Genomic DNA, 18099 nt, shown 5'->3' on the forward strand with positions numbered 1-18099 from the left:
ATTAGGCCAGAGTACGAGTCTAAGACCTTAGCTATTAGGCCAGAGTAAGAGTTAAGACCTTAGCTATTAGGCCAGAGTAAGAGTTAAGACCTTAACCTGTAGGCCATAGTACGAGTCTAAGACCTTAGCTATTAGGCCTGAGTAAGAGTTAAGACCTTAACCATTAGGCCAGAGTACGAGTCTAAGACCTTAGCTATTAGACAAGAGTAAGAGTTAAGACCTTAACCAATAGGCCAGAATGAGAGTTAAGACCTTAACCAGTAGGCCAGAGAACAAGTCTAAGACCTTAGCTATTAGGCCAGAGTAAGAGTTAAGACCTTAACCAGTAGGCCAGAGAACAAGTCTAAGACCTTAGCTATTAGGCCAGAGTAAGAGTTAAGACCTTAACCATTAGGCCAGAGTATGAGTCTAAGACCTTAGCTATTAGGCCAGAGTAAGAGTTAAGACCTTAGCTATCAAGCCAGAGTAAGAGTTAAGACATTAGCTATTAGGCCAGAGTACGAGTCTAAGACTTTAGCTATTAGGAGAGTAAGAGTTAAGACCTTAGCTATTAGGCCAGAGTAAGAGTTAAGACCTTAACCATTAGGCCAGAGTATGAGTCTAAGACCTTAGCTATTAGGCCAGAGTAAGAGTTAAGACCTTAGCTATCAAGCCAGAGTAAGAGTTAAGACATTAGCTATTAGGCCAGAGTACGAGTCTAAGACCTTAGCTATTAGGAGAGTAAGAGTTAAGACCTTAGCTATTAGGCCAGAGTAAGAGTTAAGACCTTAACCATTAGGCCAGAGTACGAGTCTAAGACCTTAGCTATTAGGCCAGAGTAAGAGTTAAGACCTTAGCTATTAGGCCAGAGTAAGAGTTAAGACCTTAGCCATTAGGCCAGGGTACGAGTCTAAGACCTTAGCTATTAGGCCAGAGTAAGCGTTAAGACCTTAACCATTAGGCCAGAGTACGAGTCTAAGACCTTAGCTATTAGGCCAGAGTAAGAGTTAAGACCTTAGCTATTAGGCCAGAGTAAGAGTTAAGAACTTAACCAGTAGGCCAGAGTACGAGTCTAAGACCTTATCTATTAGGCCAGAGTAAGAGTTAAGAACTTAACCAGTAGGCCAGAGTAAGAGTTAGGACCTTAACCTGTAGGCCAGAGTACGAGTCTAAGACCATAGCTATTGGGCCAGAGTAAGAGTTAAGACCTTAACAAGTAGGCCAGAGTAAGAGTTAAGACCCTAACCAGTAGGCCAGATTAAGAGTTAAGACCTTAGCTATTAGGCCAGAGTACTAGTCTAAGACCTTAGCTATTAGGCCAGAGTAAGAGTTAAGACCTTAGCTATTAGGCCAGAGTACGAGTCTTAGACCTTAGCTATTAGGCCAGAGTAAGAGTTAAAACCTTAACCAGTAGGCAAGAGTACGAGTCTAAGACCTTAGCTATTAGGCCAGAGTAAGAGTTAAGACCTTAGCTATTAGGCCAGAGTAAGAGTTAAGACCTTAACCAGTAGGCCAGAGTAAGAGTTAAGACCTTAACCATTAGGCCAGAGTACGAGTCTAAGACCTTAGCTATTAGGCCAGAGTAAGAGTTAAGACCTTAACCAGCACGCCAGAGTACGAGTCTAAGACATTAACTATTAGGCCAGAGTACGAGTTAAGACCTTAACCAGTAGGCCAGAGTAAGAGTTAAGACCTTAACCAGTAGGCCAGAGTAGGAGTCTAAGACCTTAGCTATTAGGCCAGAGTAAGAGTTAAGACCTTAACCATTAGGCCAGGGTACGAGTTCAAGACCTTAGCTATTAGGCCAGAGTAAGAGTTAAGACCTTAACCATTAGGCGAGAGTACGAGTCTAAGCCCTTAGCTATTAGGCCAGAGTAAGAGTTAAGACCTTAACCATTAGGCCAGAGTACGAGTCTAAGACCTTAGCTATTAGGCCAGAGTACGAGTCTAAGACCTTAGCTATTAGGCCACAGAAAGAGTTAGGACCTTAACCAGTAGGCCAGAGAACGAGTCTAAGACCTTAACCATTAGGCCAGAGTATGAGTCTAAGACCTTAGCTATTAGGCCAGAGTAAGAGTTAAGACCTTAGCTATTAGGCCAGAGTAAGAGTTAAGACCTTAACCATTAGGCCGGATTACGAGTCTAAGACCTTAGATATTAGGCCAGAGTAAGAGTTAAGACCTTAACCAGTAGGCCAGAGTACGAGTCTAAGACCTTAGCTATTAGGCCAGAGTAAGAGTTAAGACCTTAACCAGTAGGCCAGAGTAAGAGTTAAGACCTTAACCTGTAGGCCAGAGTAGGAGTCTAAGACCTTAACCATTAGGCCAGAGTACGAGTCTAAGACCTTAGCTATTAGGCCAGAGTAAGAGTTAAGACCTTAACCAGCAGGCCAGAGTACGAGTCTAAGACATTAACTATTAGGCCAGAGTACGAGTTAAGACCTTAACCAGTAGGCCAGAGTAAGAGTTAAGACCTTAACCAGTAGGCCAGAGTAGGAGTCTAAGACCTTAGCTATTAGGCCAGAGTAAGAGTTAAGACCTTAGCTATTAGGCCAGAGTAAGAGTTAAGACCTTAACCATTAGGCCAGGGTACGAGTTCAAGACCTTAGCTATTAGGCCAGAGTAAGAGTTAAGACCTTAACCATTAGGCGAGAGTACGAGTCTAAGCCCTTAGCTATTAGGCCAGAGTAAGAGTTAAGACCTTAACCATTAGGCCAGAGTACGAGTCTAAGACCTTAGCTATTAGGCCAGAGTACAAGTCTAAGACCTTAGCTATTAGGCCACAGAAAGAGTTAAGACCTTAACCAGTAGGCCAGAGACCGAGTCTAAGACCTTAGCTATTAGGCCAGAGTAAGAGTTAAGACCTTAACCATTAGGCCAGAGTATGAGTCTAAGACCTTAGCTATTAGGCCAGAGTAAGAGTTAAGACCTTAGCTATTAGGCCAGAGTAAGAGTTAAGACCTAAACCATTAGGCCAGATTACGAGTCTAAGACCTTAGCTATTAGGCCAGAGTAAGAGTTAAGACCTTAACCAGTAGGCCAGAGTAAGAGTTAAGACTTTAACCTGTAGGCCAGAGTACGAGTCTCAGACCTTAGCTATTAGGCCAGAGTACGAGTCTAAGACCTTAGCTATTAGGCCAGAGTAAGAGTTAAGACCTTAGCTATCAGGCCAGAGTAAGAGTTAAGACCTTAGCTATTAGGCCAGAGTACGAGTCTAAGACCTTAGCTATTAGGAGAGTAAGAGTTAAGACCTTAGCTATTAGGCCAGAGTAAGAGTTTAGACCTTAACCAGTAGGCCAGAGTACGAGTCTAAGACCTTAGCTATTAGGCCAGAGTACGAGTCTAAGACCTTAGCTATTAGTCCAGAGTAAGAGTTAAGACTTTAACCAGTAGGCCAGAGTAAGAGTTAAGACCTTAACCAGTAGGCCAGAGTACGAGTGTAAGACCTTAGCTATTAGGCCAGAGTAAGAGTTAAGACCTTAGCTATTAGGCCAGAGTAAGAGTTAAGACCTTAACCTGTAGGCCATAGTACTAGTCTAAGACCTTAGCTATTAGGCCAGAGTAAGAGTTAACACCTTAACCAGTAGGCCAGAGTACGAGTCTAAGACCTTAGCTATTAGGCCAGAGTAAGAGTTAAGACCTTAACCATTAGGCCAGAGTACGAGTCTAAGACCTTAGCTATTACTCCAGAGTACGAGTCTAAGACCTTAGCTATTAGGCCACAGAAAGAGTTAAGACCTTAACCATTATGACATAGTACGAGTTTAAGACCTTAGCTATTAGGCCAGAGTAAGAGTTAAGACCTTAACCATTAGGCCAGAGTACGAGTCTAAGACCTTAGCTATTAGGCCAGAGTAAGAGTTAAGACCTTAGCTATTAGGCCAGAGTAAGAGTTAAGACCTTAACCTGTAGGCCATAGTACGAGTCTAAGACCTTAGCTATTAGGCCTGAGTAAGAGTTAAGACCTTAACCATTAGGCCAGAGTACGAGTCTAAGACCTTAGCTATTAGGCCAGAGTAAGAGTTAAGACCTTAGCTATCAAGCCAGAGTAAGAGTTAAGACATAAGCTATTAGGCCAGAGTACGAGTCTAAGACCTTAGCTATTAGGAGAGTAAGAGTTAGGACCTTAGCTATTAGGCCAGAGTAAGAGTTTAGACCTTAACCAGTAGGCCAGAGTACGAGTCTAAGACCTTAGCTATTAGGCCAGAGTACGAGTCTAAGACCTTAGCTATTAGGCCAGAGTAAGAGTTAAGACCTTAACCAGTAGGCCAGAGTACGAGTCTAAGACCTTAGCTATTAGGCCAGAGTAAGAGTTAAGACCTTAGCTATTAGGCCAGAGTAAGAGTTAAGACCTTAACCATTAGGCCAGAGTACGAGTCTAAGACCTTAGCTATTAGGCCAGAGTAAGAGTTAAGACCTTAGCTATTAGGCCAGAGTAAGAGTTAAGACCTTAACCATTAGGCCAGGGTACGAGTCTAAGACCTTAGCTATTAGGCCAGAGTACGAGTCTAAGACCTTAGCTATTAGGCCAGAGTAAGAGTTAAGACCTTAGCTATTAGGCCAGAGTAAGAGTTAAGAACTTAACCAGTAGGCCAGAGTACGAGTCTAAGACCTTAGCTATTAGGCTAGAGTAAGAGTTAAGAACTTAACCAGTAGGCCAGAGTAAGAGTTAAGACCTTAACCTGTAGGCCAGAGTACGAGTCTAAGACCTTAGCTATTGGGCCAGAGTAAGAGTTAAGACCTTAACAAGTAGGCCAGAGTAAGAGTTAAGACCCTAACCAGTAGGCCAGATTAAGAGTTAAGACCTTAGCTATTAGGCCAGAGTACTAGTCTAAGACCTTAGCTATTAGGCCATAGTAAGAGTTAAGACCTTAGCTATTAGGCCAGAGTACGAGTCTTAGACCTTAGCTATTAGGCCAGAGTAAGAGTTAAAACCTTAACCAGTAGGCCAGAGTACGAGTCTAAGACCTTAGCTATTAGGCCAGAGTAAGAGTTAAGACCTTAGCTATTAGGCCAGAGTAAGAGTTAAGACCTTAACCAGTAGGCCAGAGTAAGAGTTAAGACCTTAACCATTAGGCCAGAGTACGAGTCTAAGACCTTAGCTATTAGGCCAGAGTAAGAGTTAAGACCTTAACCAGCAGGCCAGAGTACGAGTCTAAGACATTAACTATTAGGCCAGAGTACGAGTTAAGACCTTAACCAGTAGGCCAGAGTAAGAGTTAAGACCTTAACCAGTAGGCCAGAGTAGGAGTCTATGACCTTGGCTATTAGGCCAGAGTAAGAGTTAAGACCTTAGCTATTAGGCCAGAGTAAGAGTTAAGACCTTAACCATTAGGCCAGGGTACGAGTTCAAGACCTTAGCTATTAGGCCAGAGTAAGAGTTAAGACCTTAACCATTAGGCGAGAGTACGAGTCTAAGCCCTTAGCTATTAGGCCAGAGTAAGAGTTAAGACCTTAACCATTAGGCCAGAGTACGAGTCTAAGACCTTAGCTATTAGGCCAGAGTACGAGTCTAAGACCTTAGCTATTAGGCCACAGAAAGAGTTAAGACCTTAACCAGTAGTCCAGAGAACGAGTCTAAGACCTTAGCTATTAGGCCAGAGTAAGAGTTAAGACCTTAACCATTAGGCCAGAGTATGAGTCTAAGACCTTAGCTATTAGGCCAGAGTAAGAGTTAAGACCTTAGCTATTAGGCCAGAGTAAGAGTTAAGACGTTAACCATTAGGCCAGATTACGAGTCGAAGACCTTAGCTATTAGGCCAGAGTAAGAGTTAAGACCTTAACCAGTAGGCCAGAGTACGAGTCTAAGACCTTAGCTATTAGGCCAGAGTAAGAGTTAAGACCTTAACCAGTAGGCCAGAGTAAGAGTTAAGACCTTAACCTGTAGGCCAGAGTAGGAGTCTAAGACCTTAGCTATTAGGCCAGAGTACGAGTCTAAGACCTTAGCTATTAGGCCCGAGTAAGAGTTAAGATCTTAACCAGTAGGCCAGAGTAAGAGTTAAGACCTTAACCTGTAGGCCAGAGTACGAGTCTCAGACCTTAGCTATTAGGCCAGAGTACGAGTCTAAGACCTTAGCTATTAGGCCAGAGTAAGAGTTAAGACCTTAGCTATCAGGCCAGAGTAAGAGTTAAGACCTTAGCTATTAGGCCAGAGTATGAGTCTAAGACCTTAGCTATTAGGAGAGTAAGAGTTAAGACCTTAGCTATTAGGCCAGAGTAAGAGTTTAGACCTTAACCAGTAGGCCAGAGTACGAGTCTAAGACCTTAGCTATTAGGCCAGAGTACGAGTCTAAGACCTTAGCTATTAGTCCAGAGTAAGAGTTAAGACTTTAACCAGTAGGCCAGAGTAAGAATTAAGACCTTAACCAGTAGGCCAGAGTACGAGTGTAAGACCTTAGCTATTAGGCCAGAGTAAGAGTTAAGACCTTAGCTATTAGGCCAGAGTAAGAGTTAAGACCTTAACCTGTAGGCCATAGTACTAGTCTAAGACCTTAGCTATTAGGCCAGAGTAAGAGTTAAGACCTTAACCAGTAGGCCAGAGTACGAGTCTAAGACCTTAGCTATTAGGCCAGAGTTAGAGTTAAGACCTTAGCTATTAGGCCAGAGTACGAGTCTAAGACCTTAGCTATTAGGCCACAGTAAGAGTTAAGACCTTAACCAGTAGGCCAGAGTAAGAGTTAAGACCTTAACCAGTAGGCCAGAGTACGAGTCTAAGACCTTAGCTATTAGGCCAGAGTAAGAGTTAAGACATTAGCTATTAGGCCAGACTAAGAGTTAAGACCTTAACCATTAGGCCAGGGTACGAGTCTAAGACCTTAGCTATTAGGCCAGAGTAAGAGTTAAGACCTTAACCATTAGGCCAGAGTACGAGTCTAAGCCCTTAGCTATTAGGCCAGAGTAAGAGTTAAGACCTTAACCATTAGGCCAGAGTACGAGTCTAAGGCCTTAGCTATTACTCCAGAGTACGAGTCTAAGACCTTAGCTATTAGGCCAGAGAAAGAGTTAAGACCTTAACCATTATGACATAGTACGAGTTTAAGACCTTAGCTATTAGGCCAGAGTAAGAGTTAAGACCTTAACCATTAGGCCAGAGTACGAGTCTAAGACCTTAGCTATTAGGCCAGAGTAAGAGTTAAGACCTTAGCTATTAGGCCAGAGTAAGAGTTAAGACCTTAACCTGTAGGCCATAGTACGAGTCTAAGACCTTAGCTATTAGGCCTGAGTAAGAGTTAAGACCTTAACCATTAGGCCAGAGTACGAGTCTAAGACCTTAGCTATTAGACAAGAGTAAGAGTTAAGACCTTAACCAATAGGCCAGAATGAGAGTTAAGACCTTAACCAGTAGGCCAGAGAACACGTCTAAAACCTTAGCTATTAGGCCAGAGTAAGAGTTAAGACCTTAACCAGTAGGCCAGAGAACAAGTCTAAGACCTTAGCTATTAGGCCAGAGTAAGAGTTAAGACCTTAACCATTAGGCCAGAGTATGAGTCTAAGACCTTAGCTATTAGGCCAGAGTAAGAGTTAAGACCTTAGCTATCAAGCCAGAGTAAGAGTTAAGACATTAGCTATTAGGCCAGAGTACGAGTCTAAGACCTTAGCTATTAGGAGAGTAAGAGTTAAGACCTTAGCTATTAGGCCAGAGTAAGAGTTAAGACCTTAACCATTAGGCCAGAGTATGAGTCTAAGACCTTAGCTATTAGGCCAGAGTAAGAGTTAAGACCTTAGCTATCAAGCCAGAGTAAGAGTTAAGACATTAGCTATTAGGCCAGAGTACGAGTCTAAGACCTTAGCTATTAGGAGAGTAAGAGTTAAGACCTTAGCTATTAGGCCAGAGTAAGAGTTAAGACCTTAACCATTAGGCCAGAGTACGAGTCTAAGACCTTAGCTATTAGGCCAGAGTAAGAGTTAAGACCTTAGCTATTAGGCCAGAGTAAGAGTTAAGACCTTAACCATTAGGCCAGGGTACGAGTCTAAGACCTTAGCTATTAGGCCAGAGTAAGCGTTAAGACCTTAACCATTAGGCCAGAGTACGAGTTAAGAACTTAACCAGTAGGCCAGAGTACGAGTCTAAGACCTTATCTATTAGGCCAGAGTAAGAGTTAAGAACTTAATCAGTAGGCCAGAGTAAGAGTTAAGACCTTAACATGTAGGCCAGAGTACGAGTCTAAGACCATAGCTATTGGGCCAGAGTAAGAGTTAAGACCTTAACAAGTAGGCCAGAGTAAGAGTTAAGACCTTAACCATTAGGCCAGGGTACGAGTCTAAGACCTTAGCTATTAGGCCAGAGTAAGAGTTAAGACCTTAGCTATTAGGCCAGAGTAAGAGTTAAGAACTTAACCAGTAGGCCAGAGTACGAGTCTAAGACCTTATCTATTAGGCCAGAGTAAGAGTTAAGAACTTAATCAGTAGGCCAGAGTAAGAGTTAAGACCTTAACATGTAGGCCAGAGTACGAGTCTAAGACCATAGCTATTGGGCCAGAGTAAGAGTTAAGACCTTAACAAGTAGGCCAGAGTAAGAGTTAAGACCCTAACCAGTAGGCCAGATTAAGAGTTAAGACCCTAACCAGTAGGCCAGATTAAGAGTTAAGACCTTAGCTATTAGGCCAGAGTACTAGTCTAAGACCTTAGCTATTAGGCCAGAGTAAGAGTTAAGACCTTAGCTATTAGGCCAGAGTACGAGTCTTAGACCTTAGCTATTAGGCCAGAGTAAGAGTTAAAACCTTAACCAGTAGGCCAGAGTACGAGTCTAAGACCTTAGCTATTAGGCCAGAGTAAGAGTTAAGACCTTAGCTATTAGGCCAGAGTAAGAGTTAAGACCTTAACCAGTAGGCCAGAGTAAGAGTTAAGACCTTAACCATTAGGCCAGAGTACGAGTCTAAGACCTTAGCTATTAGGCCAGAGTAAGAGTTAAGACCTTAACCAGCAGGCCAGAGTACGAGTCTAAGACATTAACTATTAGGCCAGAGTACGAGTTAAGACCTTAACCAGTAGGCCAGAGTAAGAGTTAAGACCTTAACCAGTAGGCCAGAGTAGGAGTCTAAGACCTTAGCTATTAGGCCAGAGTAAGAGTTATGACCTTAACCATTAGGCCAGGGTACGAGTTCAAGACCTTAGCTATTAGGCCAGAGTAAGAGTTAAGACCTTAACCATTAGGCGAGAGTACGAGTCTAAGCCCTTAGCTATTAGGCCAGAGTAAGAGTTAAGACCTTAACCATTAGGCCAGAGTACGAGTCTAAGACCTTAGCTATTAGGCCAGAGTACGAGTCTAAGACCTTAGCTATTAGGCCACAGAAAGAGTTAGGACCTTAACCAGTAGGCCAGAGAACGAGTCTAAGACCTTAGCTATTAGGCCAGAGTAAGAGTTAAGACCTTAACCATTAGGCCAGAGTATGAGTCTAAGACCTTAGCTATTAGGCCAGAGTAAGAGTTAAGACCTTAGCTATTAGGCCAGAGTAAGAGTTAAGACCTTAACCATTAGGCCAGATTACGAGTCTAAGACCTTAGATATTAGGCCAGAGTAAGAGTTAAGACCTTAACCAGTAGGCCAGAGTACGAGTCTAAGACCTTAGCTATTAGGCCAGAGTAAGAGTTAAGACCTTAACCAGTAGGCCAGAGTAAGAGTTAAGACCTTAACCTGTAGGCCAGAGTAGGAGTCTAAGACCTTAACCATTAGGCCAGAGTACGAGTCTAAGACCTTAGCTATTAGGCCAGAGTAAGAGTTAAGACCTTAACCAGCAGGCCAGAGTACGAGTCTAAGACATTAACTATTAGGCCAGAGTACGAGTTAAGACCTTAACCAGTAGGCCAGAGTAAGAGTTAAGACCTTAACCAGTAGGCCAGAGTAGGAGTCTAAGACCTTAGCTATTAGGCCAGAGTAAGAGTTAAGACCTTAGCTATTAGGCCAGAGTAAGAGTTAAGACCTTAACCATTAGGCCAGGGTACGAGTTCAAGACCTTAGCTATTAGGCCAGAGTAAGAGTTAAGACCTTAACCATTAGGCGAGAGTACGAGTCTAAGCCCTTAGCTATTAGGCCAGAGTAAGAGTTAAGACCTTAACCATTAGGCCAGAGTACGAGTCTAAGACCTTAGCTATTAGGCCAGAGTACGAGTCTAAGACCTTAGCTATTAGGCCACAGAAAGAGTTAAGACCTTAACCAGTAGGCCAGAGAACGAGTCTAAGACCTTAGCTATTAGGCCAGAGTAAGAGTTAAGACCTTAACCATTAGGCCAGAGTATGAGTCTAAGACCTTAGCTATTAGGCCAGAGTAAGAGTTAAGACCTTAGCTATTAGGCCAGAGTAAGAGTTAAGACCTAAACCATTAGGCCAGATTACGAGTCTAAGACCTTAGCTATTAGGCCAGAGTAAGAGTTAAGACCTTAACCAGTAGGCCAGAGTACGAGTCTAAGACCTTAGCTATTAGTCCAGAGTAAGAGTTAAGACCTTAACCAGTAGGCCAGAGTAAGAGTTAAGACCTTAACCTGTAGGCCAGAGTAGGAGTCTAAGACCTTAGCTATTAGGCCAGAGTACGAGTCTAAGACCTTAGCTCTTAGGCCCGAGTAAGAGTTAAGACCTTAACCAGTAGGCCAGAGTAAGAGTTAAGACTTTAACCTGTAGGCCAGAGTACGAGTCTCAGACCTTAGCTATTAGGCCAGAGTACGAGTCTAAGACCTTAGCTATTAGGCCAGAGTAAGAGTTAAGACCTTAGCTATCAGGCCAGAGTAAGAGTTAAGACCTTAGCTATTAGGCCAGAGTACGAGTCTAAGACCTTAGCTATTAGGAGAGTAAGAGTTAAGACCTTAGCTATTAGGCCAGAGTAAGAGTTTAGACCTTAACCGGTAGGCCAGAGTACGAGTCTAAGACCTTAGCTATTAGGCCAGAGTACGAGTCTAAGACCTTAGCTATTAGTCCAGAGTAAGAGTTAAGACTTTAACCAGTAGGCCAGAGTAAGAGTTAAGACCTTAACCAGTAGGCCAGAGTATGAGTGTAAGACCTTAGCTATTAGGCCAGAGTAAGAGTTAAGACCTTAGCTATTAGGCCAGAGTAAGAGTTAAGACCTTAAACTGTAGGCCATAGTACTAGTCTAAGACCTTAGCTATTAGGCCAGAGTAAGAGTTAAGACCTTAACCAGTAGGCCAGAGTACGAGTCTAAGACCTTAGCTATTAGGCCAGAGTAAGAGTTAAGACCTTAGCTATTAGGCCAGAGTACGAGTCTAAGACCTTAGCTATTAGGCCACAGTAAGAGTTAAGACCTTAACCAGTAGGCCAGAGTAAGAGTTAAGACCTTAACCAGTAGGCCAGAGTACGAGTCTAAGACCTTAGCTATTAGGCCAGAGTAAGAGTTAAGACATTAGCTATTAGGCCAGACTAAGAGTTAACACCTTAACCATTAGGCCAGGGTACGAGTCTAAGACCTTAGCTATTAGGCCAGAGTAAGAGTTAAGACCTTAACCATTAGGCCAGAGTACGAGTCTAAGCCCTTAGCTATTAGGCCAGAGTAAGAGTTAAGACCTTAACCATTAGGCCAGAGTACGAGTCTAAGGCCTTAGCTATTACTCCAGAGTACGAGTCTAAGACCTTAGCTATTAGGCCAGAGTAAGAGTTAAGACCTTAACCAGTAGGCCAGAGTAAGAGTTAAGACTTTAACCTGTAGGCCAGAGTACGAGTCTCAGACCTTAGCTATTAGGCCAGAGTACGAGTCTAAGACCTTAGCTATTAGGCCAGAGTAAGAGTTAAGACCTTAGCTATCAGGCCAGAGTAAGAGTTAAGACCTTAGCTATTAGGCCAGAGTACGAGTCTAAGACCTTAGCTATTAGGAGAGTAAGAGTTAAGACCTTAGCTATTAGGCCAGAGTAAGAGTTTAGACCTTAACCGGTAGGCAAGAGTACGAGTCTAAGACCTTAGCTATTAGGCCAGAGTACGAGTCTAAGACCTTAGCTATTAGTCCAGAGTAAGAGTTAAGACTTTAACCAGTAGGCCAGAGTAAGAGTTAAGACCTTAACCAGTAGGCCAGAGTACGAGTGTAAGACCTTAGCTATTAGGCCAGAGTAAGAGTTAAGACCTTAGCTATTAGGCCAGAGTAAGAGTTAAGACCTTAAACTGTAGGCCATAGTACTAGTCTAAGACCTTAGCTATTAGGCCAGAGTAAGAGTTAAGACCTTAACCAGTAGGCCAGAGTACGAGTCTAAGACCTTAGCTATTAGGCCAGAGTAAGAGTTAAGACCTTAGCTATTAGGCCAGAGTACGAGTCTAAGACCTTAGCTATTAGGCCACAGTAAGAGTTAAGACCTTAACCAGTAGGCCAGAGTAAGAGTTAAGACCTTAACCAGTAGGCCAGAGTACGAGTCTAAGACCTTAGCTATTAGGCCAGAGTAAGAGTTAAGACATTAGCTATTAGGCCAGACTAAGAGTTAAGACCTTAACCATTAGGCCAGGGTACGAGTCTAAGACCTTAGCTATTAGGCCAGACTAAGAGTTAAGACCTTAACCATTAGGCCAGGGTACGAGTCTAAGACCTTAGCTATTAGGCCAGAGTAAGAGTTAAGACCTTAACCATTAGGCCAGAGTACGAGTCTAAGCCCTTAGCTATTAGGCCAGAGTAAGAGTTAAGACCTTAACCATTAGGCCAGAGTACGAGTCTAAGGCCTTAGCTATTACTCCAGAGTACGAGTCTAAGACCTTAGCTATTAGGCCAGAGAAAGAGTTAAGACCTTAACCATTATGACATAGTACGAGTTTAAGACCTTAGCTATTAGGCCAGAGTAAGAGTTAAGACCTTAACCATTAGGCCAGAGTACGAGTCTAAGACCTTAGCTATTAGGCCAGAGTAAGAGTTAAGACCTTAGCTATTAGGCCAGAGTAAGAGTTAAGACCTTAACCTGTAGGCCATAGTACGAGTCTAAGACCTTAGCTATTAGGCCTGAGTAAGAGTTAAGACCTTAACCATTAGGCCAGAGTACGAGTCTAAGACCTTAGCTATTAGACAAGAGTAAGAGTTAAGACCTTAACCAATAGGCCAGAATGAGAGTTAAGACCTTAACCAGTAGGCCAGAGAACACGTCTAAAACCTTAGCTATTAGGCCAGAGTAAGAGTTAAGACCTTAACCAGTAGGCCAGAGAACAAGTCTAAGACCTTAGCTATTAGGCCAGAGTAAGAGTTAAGACCTTAACCATTAGGCCAGAGTATGAGTCTAAGACCTTAGCTATAGGCCAGAGTAAGAGTTAAGACCTTAGCTATCAAGCCAGAGTAAGAGTTAAGACATTAGCTATTAGGCCAGAGTACGAGTCTAAGACCTTAGCTATTAGGAGAGTAAGAGTTAAGACCTTAGCTATTAGGCCAGAGTAAGAGTTAAGACCTTAACCATTAGGCCAGAGTATGAGTCTAAGACCTTAGCTATTAGGCCAGAGTAAGAGTTAAGACCTTAGCTATCAAGCCAGAGTAAGAGTTAAGACATTAGCTATTAGGCCAGAGAACGAGTCTAAGACCTTAGCTATTAGGAGAGTAAGAGTTAAGACCTTAGCTATTAGGCCAGAGTAAGAGTTAAGACCTTAACCATTAGGCCAGAGTACGAGTCTAAGACCTTAGCTATTAGGCCAGAGTAAGAGTTAAGACCTTAGCTATTAGGCCAGAGTAAGAGTTAAGACCTTAACCATTAGGCCAGGGTACGAGTCTAAGACCTTAGCTATTAGGCCAGAGTAAGCGTTAAGACCTTAACCATTAGGCCAGAGTACGAGTCTAAGACCTTAGCTATTAGGCCAGAGTAAGAGTTAAGACCTTAGCTATTAGGCCAGAGTAAGAGTTAAGAACTTAACCAGTAGGCCAGAGTACGAGTCTAAGACCTTATCTATTAGGCCAGAGTAAGAGTTAAGAACTTAATCAGTAGGCCAGAGTAAGAGTTAAGACCTTAACATGTAGGCCAGAGTACGAGTCTAAGACCATAGCTATTGGGCCAGAGTAAGAGTTAAGACCTTAACAAGTAGGCCAGAGTAAGAGTTAAGACCCTAACCAGTAGGCCAGATTAAGAGTTAAGACCCTAACCAGTAGGCCAGATTAAGAGTTAAGACCTTAGCTATTAGGCCAGAGTACTAGTCTAAGACCTTAGCTATTAGGCCAGAGTAAGAGTTAAGACCTTAGCTATTAGGCCAGAGTACGAGTCTTAGACCTTAGCTATTAGGCCAGAGTAAGAGTTAAAACCTTAACCAGTAGGCCAGAGTACGAGTCTAAGACCTTAGCTATTAGGCCAGAGTAAGAGTTAAGACCTTAGCTATTAGGCCAGAGTAAGAGTTAAGACCTTAACCAGTAGGCCAGAGTAAGAGTTAAGACCTTAACCATTAGGCCAGAGTACGAGTCTAAGACCTTAGCTATTAGGCCAGAGTAAGAGTTAAGACCTTAACCAGCAGGCCAGAGTACGAGTCTAAGACATTAACTATTAGGCCAGAGTACGAGTTAAGACCTTAACCAGTAGGCCAGAGTAAGAGTTAAGACCTTAACCAGTAGGCCAGAGTAGGAGTCTAAGACCTTAGCTATTAGGCCAGAGTAAGAGTTATGACCTTAACCATTAGGCCAGGGTACGAGTTCAAGACCTTAGCTATTAGGCCAGAGTAAGAGTTAAGACCTTAACCATTAGGCGAGAGTACGAGTCTAAGCCCTTAGCTATTAGGCCAGAGTAAGAGTTAAGACCTTAACCATTAGGCCAGAGTACGAGTCTAAGACCTTAGCTATTAGGCCAGAGTACGAGTCTAAGACCTTAGCTATTAGGCCACAGAAAGAGTTAGGACCTTAACCAGTAGGCCAGAGAACGAGTCTAAGACCTTAGCTATTAGGCCAGAGTAAGAGTTAAGACCTTAACCATTAGGCCAGAGTATGAGTCTAAGACCTTAGCTATTAGGCCAGAGTAAGAGTTAAGACCTTAGCTATTAGGCCAGAGTAAGAGTTAAGACCTTAACCATTAGGCCAGATTACGAGTCTAAGACCTTAGATATTAGGCCAGAGTAAGAGTTAAGACCTTAACCAGTAGGCCAGAGTACGAGTCTAAGACCTTAGCTATTAGGCCAGAGTAAGAGTTAAGACCTTAACCAGTAGGCCAGAGTAAGAGTTAAGACCTTAACCTGTAGGCCAGAGTAGGAGTCTAAGACCTTAACCATTAGGCCAGAGTACGAGTCTAAGACCTTAGCTATTAGGCCAGAGTAAGAGTTAAGACCTTAACCAGCAGGCCAGAGTACGAGTCTAAGACATTAACTATTAGGCCAGAGTACGAGTTAAGACCTTAACCAGTAGGCCAGAGTAAGAGTTAAGACCTTAACCAGTAGGCCAGAGTAGGAGTCTAAGACCTTAGCTATTAGGCCAGAGTAAGAGTTAAGACCTTAGCTATTAGGCCAGAGTAAGAGTTAAGACCTTAACCATTAGGCCAGGGTACGAGTTCAAGACCTTAGCTATTAGGCCAGAGTAAGAGTTAAGACCTTAACCATTAGGCGAGAGTACGAGTCTAAGCCCTTAGCTATTAGGCCAGAGTAAGAGTTAAGACCTTAACCATTAGGCCAGAGTACGAGTCTAAGACCTTAGCTATTAGGCCAGAGTACGAGTCTAAGACCTTAGCTATTAGGCCACAGAAAGAGTTAAGACCTTAACCAGTAGGCCAGAGAACGAGTCTAAGACCTTAGCTATTAGGCCAGAGTAAGAGTTAAGACCTTAACCATTAGGCCAGAGTATGAGTCTAAGACCTTAGCTATTAGGCCAGAGTAAGAGTTAAGACCTTAGCTATTAGGCCAGAGTAAGAGTTAAGACCTAAACCATTAGGCCAGATTACGAGTCTAAGACCTTAGCTATTAGGCCAGAGTAAGAGTTAAGACCTTAACCAGTAGGCCAGAGTACGAGTCTAAGACCTTAGCTATTAGGCCAGAGTAAGAGTTAAGACCTTAACCAGTAGGCCAGAGTAAGAGTTAAGACCTTAACCTGTAGGCCAGAGTAGGAGTCTAAGACCTTAGCTATTAGGCCAGAGTACGAGTCTAAGACCTTAGCTCTTAGGCCCGAGTAAGAGTTAAGACCTTAACCAGTAGGCCAGAGTAAGAGTTAAGACTTTAACCTGTAGGCCAGAGTACGAGTCTCAGACCTTAGCTATTAGGCCAGAGTACGAGTCTAAGACCTTAGCTATTAGGCCAGAGTAAGAGTTAAGACCTTAGCTATCAGGCCAGAGTAAGAGTTAAGACCTTAGCTATTAGGCCAGAGTACGAGTCTAAGACCTTAGCTATTAGGAGAGTAAGAGTTAAGACCTTAGCTATTAGGCCAGAGTAAGAGTTTAGACCTTAACCGGTAGGCCAGAGTACGAGTCTAAGACCTTAGCTATTAGGCCAGAGTACGAGTCTAAGACCTTAGCTATTAGTCCAGAGTAAGAGTTAAGACTTTAACCAGTAGGCCAGAGTAAGAGTTAAGACCTTAACCAGTAGGCCAGAGTATGAGTGTAAGACCTTAGCTATTAGGCCAGAGTAAGAGTTAAGACCTTAGCTATTAGGCCAGAGTAAGAGTTAAGACCTTAAACTGTAGGCCATAGTACTAGTCTAAGACCTTAGCTATTAGGCCAGAGTAAGAGTTAAGACCTTAACCAGTAGGCCAGAGTACGAGTCTAAGACCTTAGCTATTAGGCCAGAGTAAGAGTTAAGACCTTAGCTATTAGGCCAGAGTACGAGTCTAAGACCTTAGCTATTAGGCCACAGTAAGAGTTAAGACCTTAACCAGTAGGCCAGAGTAAGAGTTAAGACCTTAACCAGTAGGCCAGAGTACGAGTCTAAGACCTTAGCTATTAGGCCAGAGTAAGAGTTAAGACATTAGCTATTAGGCCAGACTAAGAGTTAACACCTTAACCATTAGGCCAGGGTACGAGTCTAAGACCTTAGCTATTAGGCCAGAGTAAGAGTTAAGACCTTAACCATTAGGCCAGAGTACGAGTCTAAGCCCTTAGCTATTAGGCCAGAGTAAGAGTTAAGACCTTAACCATTAGGCCAGAGTACGAGTCTAAGGCCTTAGCTATTACTCCAGAGTACGAGTCTAAGACCTTAGCTATTAGGCCAGAGTAAGAGTTAAGACCTTAACCAGTAGGCCAGAGTAAGAGTTAAGACTTTAACCTGTAGGCCAGAGTACGAGTCTCAGACCTTAGCTATTAGGCCAGAGTACGAGTCTAAGACCTTAGCTATTAGGCCAGAGTAAGAGTTAAGACCTTAGCTATCAGGCCAGAGTAAGAGTTAAGACCTTAGCTATTAGGCCAGAGTACGAGTCTAAGACCTTAGCTATTAGGAGAGTAAGAGTTAAGACCTTAGCTATTAGGCCAGAGTAAGAGTTTAGACCTTAACCGGTAGGCCAGAGTACGAGTCTAAGACCTTAGCTATTAGGCCAGAGTACGAGTCTAAGACCTTAGCTATTAGTCCAGAGTAAGAGTTAAGACTTTAACCAGTAGGCCAGAGTAAGAGTTAAGACCTTAACCAGTAGGCCAGAGTACGAGTGTAAGACCTTAGCTATTAGGCCAGAGTAAGAGTTAAGACCTTAGCTATTAGGCCAGAGTAAGAGTTAAGACCTTAAACTGTAGGCCATAGTACTAGTCTAAGACCTTAGCTATTAGGCCAGAGTAAGAGTTAAGACCTTAACCAGTAGGCCAGAGTACGAGTCTAAGACCTTAGCTATTAGGCCAGAGTAAGAGTTAAGACCTTAGCTATTAGGCCAGAGTACGAGTCTAAGACCTTAGCTATTAGGCCACAGTAAGAGTTAAGACCTTAACCAGTAGGCCAGAGTAAGAGTTAAGACCTTAACCAGTAGGCCAGAGTACGAGTCTAAGACCTTAGCTATTAGGCCAGAGTAAGAGTTAAGACATTAGCTATTAGGCCAGACTAAGAGTTAAGACCTTAACCATTAGGCCAGGGTACGAGTCTAAGACCTTAGCTATTAGGCCAGAGTAAGAGTTAAGACCTTAACCATTAGGCCAGAGTACGAGTCTAAGCCCTTAGCTATTAGGCCAGAGTAAGAGTTAAGACCTTAACCATTAGGCCAGAGTACGAGTCTAAGGCCTTAGCTATTACTCCAGAGTACGAGTCTAAGACCTTAGCTATTAGGCCAGAGAAAGAGTTAAGACCTTAACCA

Source organism: Triturus cristatus, unplaced genomic scaffold (assembly GCF_964204655.1).
Source record: "Triturus cristatus unplaced genomic scaffold, aTriCri1.1 SCAFFOLD_183, whole genome shotgun sequence".
NCBI classification, from domain to species: Eukaryota; Metazoa; Chordata; class Amphibia; order Caudata; family Salamandridae; genus Triturus; species Triturus cristatus.